Source organism: Phallusia mammillata, chromosome 8, assembly GCF_965637545.1.
Source record: "Phallusia mammillata chromosome 8, kaPhaMamm4.hap1.1, whole genome shotgun sequence".
NCBI lineage: Eukaryota > Metazoa > Chordata > Ascidiacea > Phlebobranchia > Ascidiidae > Phallusia > Phallusia mammillata.
The window spans coordinates 9,353,214-9,365,928 of NC_137259.1; the positions used below are offsets into that span (position 1 = coordinate 9,353,214).

The window sequence follows — 12,715 nt, forward strand, 5'->3', positions numbered from 1 at the left end:
TCTCTTGAAGGTTTCATGCAACTTCGTGTGATGAAAGTTACCAGTGCAACCCTCAACGGAGCACGATTTCGGAATAGGACATTTTCGACAACGATGTCCTGAACAAAGACATTTAAAACAAAGGCCATTTGAGCGCACAAACTTACGACACTTGAGCAATGTCATTTTGTCGAATTCCGGGCACGCGGACAATTCATGTGACTGCTTGCAACAGACACACGAAACGGGAATTGACGAATTCTTAGAACGTGGCCTGTCGAACTTCGACAATGAGATGCTGTACGCCGCGGCCCTTGAACATTTCCTTTGTTCAATTCGCGGTTTATCGTGCACGGCCTCGTAGACCACTAAACCACTTCCAAACAACGAATTGGCCACACGAGCGCACCGCATAACGAAACTTGTAAACGCAAGGTATCCAGCTTGTTTCCCGGTCTCCTCAAGCACTTGGAAAGAGTGTTCTACCCACGCCTTTTGAATATCAAACGGAAGTTTCCAGATTAGCTGCTTTAAGGTATCCAGTGAATTCATACTTGCGAACTCTTGGATGTCTTCTAGAGAGCTACGGCATTTTTCAAGCAGATCAGAAAAATCCATAAGTTCCTTTGGTCGATCGGGCCTAACGGGCGGGAAAAGCTTTAAGCGACGTTCGCAGGCATTGGCAACAATGTGTGGCTGACCATAATCATAATACAGTCGGGAACGCGCCTTTGAATACCCGGAGACTGTATCCTTGCTGTAGATTTCAAGCTTGGCAGCAACAGCATCTTCACAGTATTGGAGCAAGCAAACTAGTCGCGATTCTTCCGATTTTGTTCTGCGGTGAACATGGGACTCAATAGCTCGAACAAACGACCAGTAGTTCAACGGATCGCCGTCGAACTTCTTAATGCCCGGCTGAGACAGGACTATTTGCTGTTGTACGAAATCGGTGTCAGGTGCACATCGAGGCGGGGAAGAAGCACGCGGATTGTGCTTGTATGAAGGTTATGCGTCGGAGTAGGTACGTAACCTTTCGATAGGTGGAACGACAGCAGGAGCAAGCACAGGCTTCACATCCATCGTAGAAACATGAGGTCGTGGCAACTGTACCGGTTCCGTGGGCGTCTGGATCACAGCGGGTGATCTTATTGGAGCGAATACTGGTTCTATAGAACAATTCGCGCGAGAACCGACGGGTGCGGCCAAAACGTTGACCTGCTGCTTGTGCACAAGAGGCCTATCCTCGTTTCCAAACTCCTCATCCCAAGCAAGTACCTCGGCTTTGGTTAACTCGACTTCATTGTCAAATTTTTTTATTCGTCGTTGGGCTTCGAGGTCGGCCTGCTGCTTCTCAATAGCAGCTTGTTGCCTCTCAATAGCAGCTTGTTGCTTCTCTAGTGCTTCATTTTCGTAGGCTTGCTTCCGCGACAAGCGAACTACGCGCAAGCGCACCCGAGCAGCCTTTCGACAACTATCCGTCGAACCAGATGATCGAGTACTGGCGGAACAGAGATTGGAATTGGACGAATAACTTGATCGAGTTTCGTGGCGGCCAGTAGACTTCTCGTTTACAAGCCATTCCTGTATACGGGAATCGAGCTCACGTTTAGCCTGTTGGCGATCCTTTCGCGCTTGAAACACGACTTCGTCGCTATCCACAAAAGGGGCGTACGCGGCATCGAGGTCGCTGAAGGCACTATCGACAAATTGAATAAACTCCTTTACAAGGATAACATTTTCGGTCTTCAGCATTAACTGTTCAACTCGCAAACAAGCTTGTTGCCAAGCGTGTGTGTAGCAGGAAATTTTGTCTTCGATTTCAACAGTGGAAAGTGAGTCATGCGATTCAGGTACAGCAGTAGCACCTTTGCCAGTTTCCATTGCGAAGTTTTCTATGCTTAACTGCAATCAACAAGTGTCCGAAAGTTCGAAACGTCCTTTAGTTCGAAACGATGTTGCGCTGTCTTTTAATTGGTAGAGGGCGTGACTCTATGCGCCCAGACAGCACAGCAGGGGAGATCGCTTAAATTCCTAGAACGGTTCTCAACGCGCCTTTCCTCGCGCTCAACAACTCCAAGGCACCAATTAAGAGCCAAAATAACGAATCATTTTATTAAGGCAATTCAGGACAGAGATGGCGCTCAAGGGTTCAGCAGCAAGACAAGCACAAAGGCAAATACGGTTTCTGCAAATATGCACTAATTTAGTTAAGGAAACAGACGAGAAATTATCAGTACAGTTGACTCTTACCGAACTATTATAGGACCAGAGTCACAGTAACATTCAAAGCGATCAGGAGATTTTAGGCTCTGCAAATACAGCATCAAATTCAATAAACATCACCAAAACACATTAGTAACGAACTGCGAGACTTTAGGCAACAAAGCTTACCGGAATAATACAGTTATTCACAGCAACAGCAAGTTGGCTGACGACGGAGTGGGATCCGTGGGCCAGAAATGTACAATTACACATTGGACGACCGGCAACAGTTCAGTTAGCACAAATTTCCTATTCGTTACCAAAGAAACAAACATAACCAGTCAATTAAATAAAGCATGCTGCCTCTATAACAAGGGCGGGCAACATACGGCCCGGATCCGGCCCGCGACGGGGTTTTGAGCGGCCCGCGGCCCGCAGACAGTTTCCAGTCTTACATGATAATGTGGCTCGTGGCCACAGTCTGCCGCAATCCGCCACTACTTGCTTACTATGTCAAATTATAATTGTAACGGACAGTAACGATCCCCAATAGCAAAAAACTTTCCCGTCGTTGTTACCATTGCACCATACGTCCATTGTTACAACATAACTGCCAACCTTGTGTGTGGCCTGCTTTCACGGAACTCCTTTGTTTCCACACGCAGGGCCGGATTAACACCATTAGAGGCCCTAAGCACTAAAACAATTTGGTGCCCCTTGCATCATTTTTAATTCGAAATATAAACGAAAAAAGCATGAAACAAAATTATTATTCATCGAGATTTCGATTTTGACAAAATATACTGCAAGGCTAATAGACTATTAGCGTAGCTGATATTAAACTTGCAGGTTTGTTTCAGAATGTCAGAAATACTCCAAAACTTAAACAAAAACGCCTAATTTTGCTGCCTTTCCCAGTCGCAGCACTGTTGCCCAACTGTAAAACATACTAGAAAACTAAATTAGCGTCGTGTGTAATTTACGTTTGCCACATACGCGAATATATTTTCGAACAGCATGCTATTAACTAAGGATTGCCTTACTGTCTTGGCCAGGGGTGCCCAATCTTTTTTGACTCGAGATCGAATTTTGAGGTAGTCCAACTCTCGGGATTCCAATACAAATTAACAATATATTGCAAGACTATGTGTGTATTACCAAAGGAAAAGAGCCTGTTTTACGTTTTTATCGTGTTTTGGGTGTGACTTTTTACACTGCATTGATCTTAATTTTTTATTTATCCAATGCTAATCTTGGGAAATAGAAAAAGTACCAGCACAAAGTAACCATTACCCATGTAACTATTATTGTTGTGACGTTTGCGACGTAAAACGCCGACTGAGTATTTGTGATGTGAACTTGTCAACAAATCCTAATGAAAAACTTTCACAATAAAGTCATCTATGTAGGTAGATACTTTAACACCAAAAACTAGCGGCACTGGAGTCCGGTTCACTTTAGGTCAGTGGTTCTCAAACTTTTTTGACCGCGACCCAAATCTGAGTTTTATGAACATCTCACGACCCAAGCCTCAAACATCAAAAAATGTATTTTTTCTGATATGCATGAAAAAAGACGCAGACAGCCAGTTGTAGTACACAGTAATTATTTATCATAAACAAATGGTTGATTGATTTTAGCGTGTTTGATGAAATTGAAACTTTTTCTTCATAAATTTTCAATGCACGGCTCTATTTTTCGAGGCGGACTGCAATTTTGAGGCCACGTCGTCGCCACATAGGAGGCTGCCCATGTCAAAATGGCTATAGGCTCAACGAGGTCGATTCCTTCGACAACACCGCATAACACAACACACATTATTGTGGCTTTGCAGCACCATGATCGTTGATAGAAGTGAATGCCAAATCTAAAAATGTTTCCTTGTACGAATGCTCACTCATCCACGCTAACTGTCACATCTCCAAGTTCAGTTTCGCATGATTAACTTGTCCTATTATTTCCCGTGCTACGACGTTACAATCGCCATTTGCTTAACAGTAAAGTTGAAAGCCTATTGTCTTCTGTATGTGGTAACGATTGGTTCATTTTACTGTACAACGTGGTCGAGTGAGGTGACTTTATTTCTACATTAGGTAAATTCGTTTGTGTTTACTTAATACAGTAATAGTTCGTTCAGAATTAAATCACGATAGCGCGACCCATACTTTGAGAACCACTGCTTTAGGTCAAGAAGGTAACGTCAGGTCAAATGTTTGAAAAAGCTTGTTTTTGAAGTTATTTATGATTTTAAACCTTCACCTGACCCGAATAGCCCTAACCGCAGGCATTTCTACAAGTCTGCAAAAAAACAAAAATTAAACGGGATTTGAACCCAAAAATCAAGCGCATGAGGCATTGTTTTTTCCACTACACTACAGCAACAGTTACATTCTAATGGATTAAACAACACTAATAAACTTTCATAAACTATTTGTCATTTGACCTAAAGTGAACCAGACTCCAGTGCCGCTAGTTTTTGGTGTTAAAGTATCTACCATCTATGTAGGGCAACATTCCTCAAAAACGCATTACAAAACAAGTATTTTAAATAACTTTCTGAATCCCTCGCGGTCGACTTGATATCAGTCCGAGCATAGTCTTTACATTGTTTTGCAAATAGGCGCTTATCACCTTGGACCAAGTTTTGGCCGTTGCAGTGCTTTGCAAACTGACATGAAACATTGCTTAGAAATCGTAAAGGTATTGCCTATATTTTTATTGGAGAAAGTTATTGCGCCACACAATACTTAATTAAACGTTAGTCTATGACTCTATACGCCATCTTTGTGTTGCATTAAAATGCCTGTGTATTTCAAAACAATTGCAATTGTTGCGTTTCAAGCGACGTTTGTTCAGTGGTGTCACTAAAAGCGCGTTTGCGCTTAGCTGGAAAGGTTTTAAAACCGACATAACTTAAACAAAAATGACATTGTGACGTTATACAAAGTTCAAGGCCGGGGGTATGCGGTATCCCCGTACTCTACGCCAGTGTATGGAGTACTTTCTTCAAAATTGGTACAGTTCTCTGCGACCCCTCCAGTTTGTTAAGCGACCCCTTCCGGGGTCGCGACCTCCAGTTTGGGAAGCCCTGATCTAACACATATTTTATGACGCCACAAACAGAATTACCCATTATCACATCATGTTGTCACAAAATTATTATTTGGCAACAATTTAAAGTCTTGGGAAATAAAATAATAACACTACGAAACAAAGTCAAATAGTAGATGTTTTTGTTAAAAAAACAGGCGACCCAACAGAATTTTCAGGCGACCCAACTTTGGGTCGCGGCCCATAGGTTGGGAAACACTGCACCGTGCACACCGGTTGAAGAGCATTGCACTAAATTACAATAATTAAACACAAAAACACAACATGCAATCATAAACATGTTATGAAAAATTACATTTGAGGCAAATAGCGTACCATCAGTTATTTTTTCAAATCAGAAACCTGCACACAGCGATAACACAAACCGTTTGGGCAGGTTCAAGCTGATACGCAGAAAAATGATCGGCAGACGGCAGGCGACCGCTCGCTGGTAGAGCTACTAACACCATAACGCACACGACATCCAAAGTCGATTTGGTTATATCTCCAAAAATGCTTACGGTTAGGGCTATTAGGGTCGGGGTAAGGTATTAGCACTTAAAATTCAATAAAACTAACCCAAAAAATTAGTTACTAATGTAAAAAAATTAAAAACTTATTTCCCAACCCAACCCATTTATAGCCGCTAAATAAAAAATTCAGCTCTTTACGCCCCCTAATCGACTTTGGGTGTCAAGTGAGTTATGGTGTTAGTAGCTCTACCCCGCTCGCTCGTTTCTATGAGACATTTTGCGTTTGACTGATTTTGGGCGCCCATGAACCTGTACAGACGGTTTGTGTTATCAAAAGTCGGTAGCAAAAGTTTGGCAAAAATAAATGATGATAGGCTATATAGCCTACTTACCTCAAATTTAATTCCTCATCACTTAATTGTTATGTCGCATGGCATTTAAATAACCAGTGTTAGTACATTCTACCCAGCACAGGCCCACAGGGGACTATATGCTATAAGAACATGAAAATCATAGCCTATAGGCAGATCACCAATTTAGCCTAAACCACAGCATCCCAAATAATCCTGTCTGATCACCAAGATCCAAAATCATTTGCTAACAAAATATTATTTAATTTAGAATCATACAAAGCTTTTTCGCATCTAAAATTCGTAACAATAATTTATGTGGTGATTATAGTCATCGAGAGTTGCTGAGAGCTATGAGCCTAAAAAAGACATCGAGCATTTTATTCAGTGAACTTTTGGTACGCACCGAAAATCGCAGTGTGCCTTTTCCTCTCTGGTGCATTTCAAAAGTAATTAGGCACATTTAAATGCAACCAGTCTCAAAAAAGGCAGTGTTGCATGTGCAGTCACTCAGCCACTTTTCTATTTGTTTACCCCCTTATACAGACACTTTTTCAAAAAATACACTCTTTTTATGGCATTTATTTTCTATTTCAACGATATTTAATGCCTGCCCTACAGTTACTTTATTTCACCAAGGTTTGAACATAACGTTAGTACTCTATGGTTTGACACGAGCAAATGCCGAGAGGCGACTTGATAACGCCACTTACCCTCGTTCGTATAAAGTTGCACCGTTGGCCAACGTGAGACACCCAACCGATTTACGCATTCTGTGTACAGCTTCAATATTGCGAGGGGCTTCGCTTAAATAAGGTATGCTTAAATGCTAATTACACATAGAATACAAGTCCGTGAGATATTTTTGTTATTGCGAAATTAAAATCTTTGTGTTTTTGAAAAACAACAACATTTCCTTCCGTTAAAAATCATTTTAATATGAATCGTTGTGAAAGAATTATGATTTCTGTCATTTCGCCGAATTTTCAATTGCGTTGATTTTGAATAATTTGATCTGGCTATGGGGTATGGGGCTGGGCTATGTATTGGTCGATCAGTTATTTTATTTCTTCTTTATTAGACTAAAGCCTCTCAGATCTTGGGTTTGCAAAGTCTTTTTGTTTTACTCAATTTTGAGTTAGCTTCGTTATGTGTCTCCTTTTCTCAAAAAAGCCACATATTGTTTTCGACTTTTTTTTTTTTTCTTCAGTCCAACGCGAGTTGACTTTGATGGGTGTCTTCGATTTCGAATACTACAGGTGCGCTTTGAAACTCGCTTGGTAACCTTTTTTTCGTGCAACGTAACGTAAAAGTATTGCAGGTAACTCCCTTTGGTGCGATAAAACTCATTATAGGTGCGACGTAACTCGAAAATACTGCAGCTGTCGTATTTTTATGCGACGAATCGTAAATACTGCAGTTAACGTTAAAACACGCAAATAGTGCTGGAAAGTATTACGATAGTCCCAACACACACCCTAAACCCAATACATTAACATTCACTAACCCACAAAGTTTGTTTTTTAATTATAGCTTGATGTGTCCAGTGATAGTCTATACAGCTCTTGTATCAGTTTGAGACGGTTTGTATGCCGCACCAGTCTGCGGAGTATGGCAGCTACACATGCAAGTTGTTACTAAATGTAATGTTCCTGCCTTGCCCGTTTATCACTTTGTCGTGTGTGCAGACTTATAGGGTTGGTGCCTGTGTGCATATGAAACTTTGGTCCTGCATACTTCAGATCTTGTGGTACTAATTCCCTGTTTTACAGTTTATGCAGCTGTGAAACATGATCTTTGCCTTTTGAATGTTCTACATGTCAAACAGATCTTTTTCATTTAGTGTTATTACAATGCTTTGGCTATTGATAGTGATAATTAAACTAAAAAATTCTCATAGGATAGAGAGCAAATTTTCTGTTTTTTTTACTATTATGTTACATTATACTAATGTAACAAGAATATGGACAAGATGAATGAAGCTGTAACATTTTGGGTATTTGTATCACATTGGCGAAAGTTATTTTGGATGGTTGGACCTCGATGTTACATATATTGTTGGTCTTGCTAGTGCTATGAGGGTAGAGCAAGACAGCCGCGCCAGGAGAAGGTGTGGCAAGAAGGAAAGGGAGGAGATGTTTGACAGGTTAACGAGCCTGCTCTGTGTGATGCATAGTTGCAATTTCATGCATACACATCATTCTACCATACAGCCTTTAAAAAAGTAGAATCATTATTGCAATAAACAACAAAACTACAGCAAGATGTTTTTGCAACAACAAACACATAATGCAAAACACAGAACAAAATGTTGTTGTTTAACTGTGTTTCAGTAAGCCTCTAAAAGTGTCATTTATTCATTTATTGCATATTTGAATATAGCAAGGCAAGAGGTTAATGCAGGTTAACATAAAAGTATTGTGAAACCAGTTGAGAGCGATTGGTTGTTGCTGCAGCTGTGCCCATTTGTAGGATTTTATGATTGAATTAACAAATGTTTTTTTTTTAATTTTTATTTTGGAACATAAAAATATTCACATTACAGACGAATCCGGTTAATCGCATACCCGTTAATCGCATAATCCGTTTAATTGCATCACAATTAAAAATCCCAAACCGTCGCCCATCTTTTGTTAAGAAAATCGTCCGGTTAATCGCATACCGGTTTATCGCATAAACCTGATATTCGCATCGATTTTCAACGAAATATGCGATTAACCGGATTGATGATCTCTATGTGAAAGTCGAACAGACCGAGTTTTTGGAATAAAAAATGACGATATGATAGTAAAATCCTCCGAAGGTAATGTCCGCGAAAAAGACGTAGATGCATTTTTGCATTCCACACCAAATAACGCATCTAATTTTGAAAATGACACGTCTCGACCATAAAATATTTTGGAAAAGTTATTAGGAGATTAAATCGGCGTTCAGTTTACAGCGGTGCGATAACAAGTCGTTATCTCTAGTGATGGGACGGGTACCCGGTCGGTATCGATGGTATCGAACGATTTTAGTGGTATCGATACTCGTACTCGGTATCGAAATATTTTGCCTCAGTTTTTGATACCAACGTGCGAGTACCAAAGGCCGGTTTACACCATAAGAATACGGGCAACTTTATGCCAATATTTGCTTCGGACAGCACAAAATTGGAAAAAAGTTCCGCCAGTTTACGTATATCTTTTTTTCAATTGCGTTGATTTTGAATAATTTGATCTGGCTATGGGGTATGGGGCTGGGCTATGTATTGGTCGATCAGTTATTTTATTTCTTCTTTATTAGACTAAAGCCTCTCAGATCTTGGGTTTGCAAAGTCTTTTTGTTTTACTCAATTTTGAGTTAGCTTCGTTATGTGTCTCCTTTTCTCAAAAAAGCCACATATTGTTTTCGACTTTTTTTTTTTTTCTTCAGTCCAACGCGAGTTGACTTTGATGGGTGTCTTCGATTTCGAATACTACAGGTGCGCTTTGAAACTCGCTTGGTAACCTTTTTTTCGTGCAACATAACGTAAAAGTATTGCAGGTAACTCCCTTTGGTGCGATAAAACTCATTATAGGTGCGACGTAACTCGAAAATACTGCAGCTGTCGTATTTTTATGCGACGAATCGTAAATACTGCAGTTAACGTTAAAACACGCAAATAGTGCTGGAAAGTATTACGATAGTCCCAACACACACCCTAAACCCAATACATTAACATTCACTAACCCACAAAGTTTGTTTTTTAATTATAGCTTGATGTGTCCAGTGATAGTCTATACAGCTCTTGTATCAGTTTGAGACGGTTTGTATGCCGCACCAGTCTGCGGAGTATGGCAGCTACACATGCAAGTTGTTACTAAATGTAATGTTCCTGCCTTGCCCGTTTATCACTTTGTCGTGTGTGCAGACTTATAGGGTTGGTGCCTGTGTGCATATGAAACTTTGGTCCTGCATACTTCAGATCTTGTGGTACTAATTCCCTGTTTTACAGTTTATGCAGCTGTGAAACATGATCTTTGCCTTTTGAATGTTCTACATGTCAAACAGATCTTTTTCATTTAGTGTTATTACAATGCTTTGGCTATTGATAGTGATAATTAAACTAAAAAATTCTCATAGGATAGAGAGCAAATTTTCTGTTTTTTTTACTATTATGTTACATTATACTAATGTAACAAGAATATGGACAAGATGAATGAAGCTGTAACATTTTGGGTATTTGTATCACATTGGCGAAAGTTATTTTGGATGGTTGGACCTCGATGTTACATATATTGTTGGTCTTGCTAGTGCTATGAGGGTAGAGCAAGACAGCCGCGCCAGGAGAAGGTGTGGCAAGAAGGAAAGGGAGGAGATGTTTGACAGGTTAACGAGCCTGCTCTGTGTGATGCATAGTTGCAATTTCATGCATACACATCATTCTACCATACAGCCTTTAAAAAAGTAGAATCATTATTGCAATAAACAACAAAACTACAGCAAGATGTTTTTGCAACAACAAACACATAATGCAAAACACAGAACAAAATGTTGTTGTTTAACTGTGTTTCAGTAAGCCTCTAAAAGTGTCATTTATTCATTTATTGCATATTTGAATATAGCAAGGCAAGAGGTTAATGCAGGTTAACATAAAAGTATTGTGAAACCAGTTGAGAGCGATTGGTTGTTGCTGCAGCTGTGCCCATTTGTAGGATTTTATGATTGAATTAACAAATGTTTTTTTTTTAATTTTTATTTTGGAACATAAAAATATTCACATTACAGACGAATCCGGTTAATCGCATACCCGTTAATCGCATAATCCGTTTAATTGCATCACAATTAAAAATCCCAAACCGTCGCCCATCTTTTGTTAAGAAAATCGTCCGGTTAATCGCATACCGGTTTATCGCATAAACCTGATATTCGCATCGATTTTCAACGAAATATGCGATTAACCGGATTGATGATCTCTATGTGAAAGTCGAACAGACCGAGTTTTTGGAATAAAAAATGACGATATGATAGTAAAATCCTCCGAAGGTAATGTCCGCGAAAAAGACGTAGATGCATTTTTGCATTCCACACCAAATAACGCATCTAATTTTGAAAATGACACGTCTCGACCATAAAATATTTTGGAAAAGTTATTAGGAGATTAAATCGGCGTTCAGTTTACAGCGGTGCGATAACAAGTCGTTATCTCTAGTGATGGGACGGGTACCCGGTCGGTATCGATGGTATCGAACGATTTTAGTGGTATCGATACTCGTACTCGGTATCGAAATATTTTGCCTCAGTTTTTGATACCAACGTGCGAGTACCAAAGGCCGGTTTACACCATAAGAATACGGGCAACTTTATGCCAATATTTGCTTCGGACAGCACAAAATTGGAAAAAAGTTCCGCCAGTTTACGTATATCTTTTTCGCTATCATGTGGAGATTACATTTTTCGGCATGTGTGTGTGCACGCCTGTACCCCGACCATGGCAGATAAATTAGCCAGTGATATACAACTAAGTACAACACTACACCTAAGTACTCGGTAATCGTACTCGGTACTCGGTATCGAAGGTATATACATGTGGTACTCGGTATCGGTACTCGCTTCAAAACCTGGATTCGTCCCATCACTAGCTATCTCAAATCCGTGCACATTGATCCTTTTTTATTGGCTTATCTAATCGCCAATAGTGATATATCAAGCGTTTAAATAAAGAGTTCAACGTGTTAAAATTACGAAACTAGTGTTCCGGCAAAGACGCTGATTGTAATTTCTTACTAAGTGCGAACTGCACCAAATTCGAAGTGTTAAATTGTATTGAAATTTAAACAATGTTAAATGTAAAACAAATGTTTAAAAATATTTTCTGTTATATTGTTCATGACCCGCCAAACACCTAATGGTTGTAAAAAATGTAATCACACTATGTGGTTAAGATTCACGTAATTGATAACGTGCTAATGATTGCCATATTTTATGTCTTCTATTCGTGACCTTGTGCAACTTACCAGGTAGAACACCGATTAAGAAAGGCATTTATTCCTGTAGTATTTGTTGCTTGTTTAAATTTTTGAAGCAACGATCACCTGTTGATCACGTGACAGTCACGCTAGTCTTGCAGCTGCAGTTTTGCTGAGTAAGCTAGAAAGTAGCGCCACAATCTGAGTCGTTAAAGTTTTGCCAAAATCAATTATTCTTTTTGTCAATTGGATAACGGGTTATAATAGAAACTGATGCAGCTCGCCTTAGTGCCCTTGCGGTGTAGAATGTGCCAAAGTTGTAAGTTTGACTAGGTTTCGGTCGTGTACTTTCGAGTTTGGACTTGCTTTCAAATATGCACCTAGCACTTTGCCGCTTAACGCGTTGGTTTGAACTAGAAAACGAAATAGGTTGGAAACAACAGGCCATTTTACGTGTATATTAGGCGAGAGGCCTGGCACATTTATAAGGGAAACTACCCAAAACAAGACTAAAACGTCATAAACCGTCTTCATAGGGAAGTTCCCAAATTTAAATGTTGGACCCCTTAGCTATGATGCGATGTAATATATCTTTTCAAATAAACCTGACTGCAAGAGAAAGCACAAATCAAGCGAACTGTGGCGTGTGCGCCAATTAAGAGTGTGTGTGTGTGCGTTTCTACTGTTT

At 39.9% G+C, this 12,715-nt stretch overlaps 1 long non-coding RNA gene across 1 annotated transcript; it reads right to left on the bottom strand.

Moving 5' to 3' along the window:
• Nucleotides 1-2,067: 2,067 nt before the first annotated feature.
• On the bottom strand, nt 2,068-2,457 carry LOC145205654 (uncharacterized). The gene is made up of 3 exons (XR_013853693.1): nt 2,374-2,457; nt 2,233-2,291; nt 2,068-2,167 (listed from the first exon to the last, which is right to left on the bottom strand). It is a non-coding gene; the product is annotated as an uncharacterized LOC145205654 (long non-coding RNA).
• Nucleotides 2,458-12,715: the final 10,258 nt, after the last annotated feature.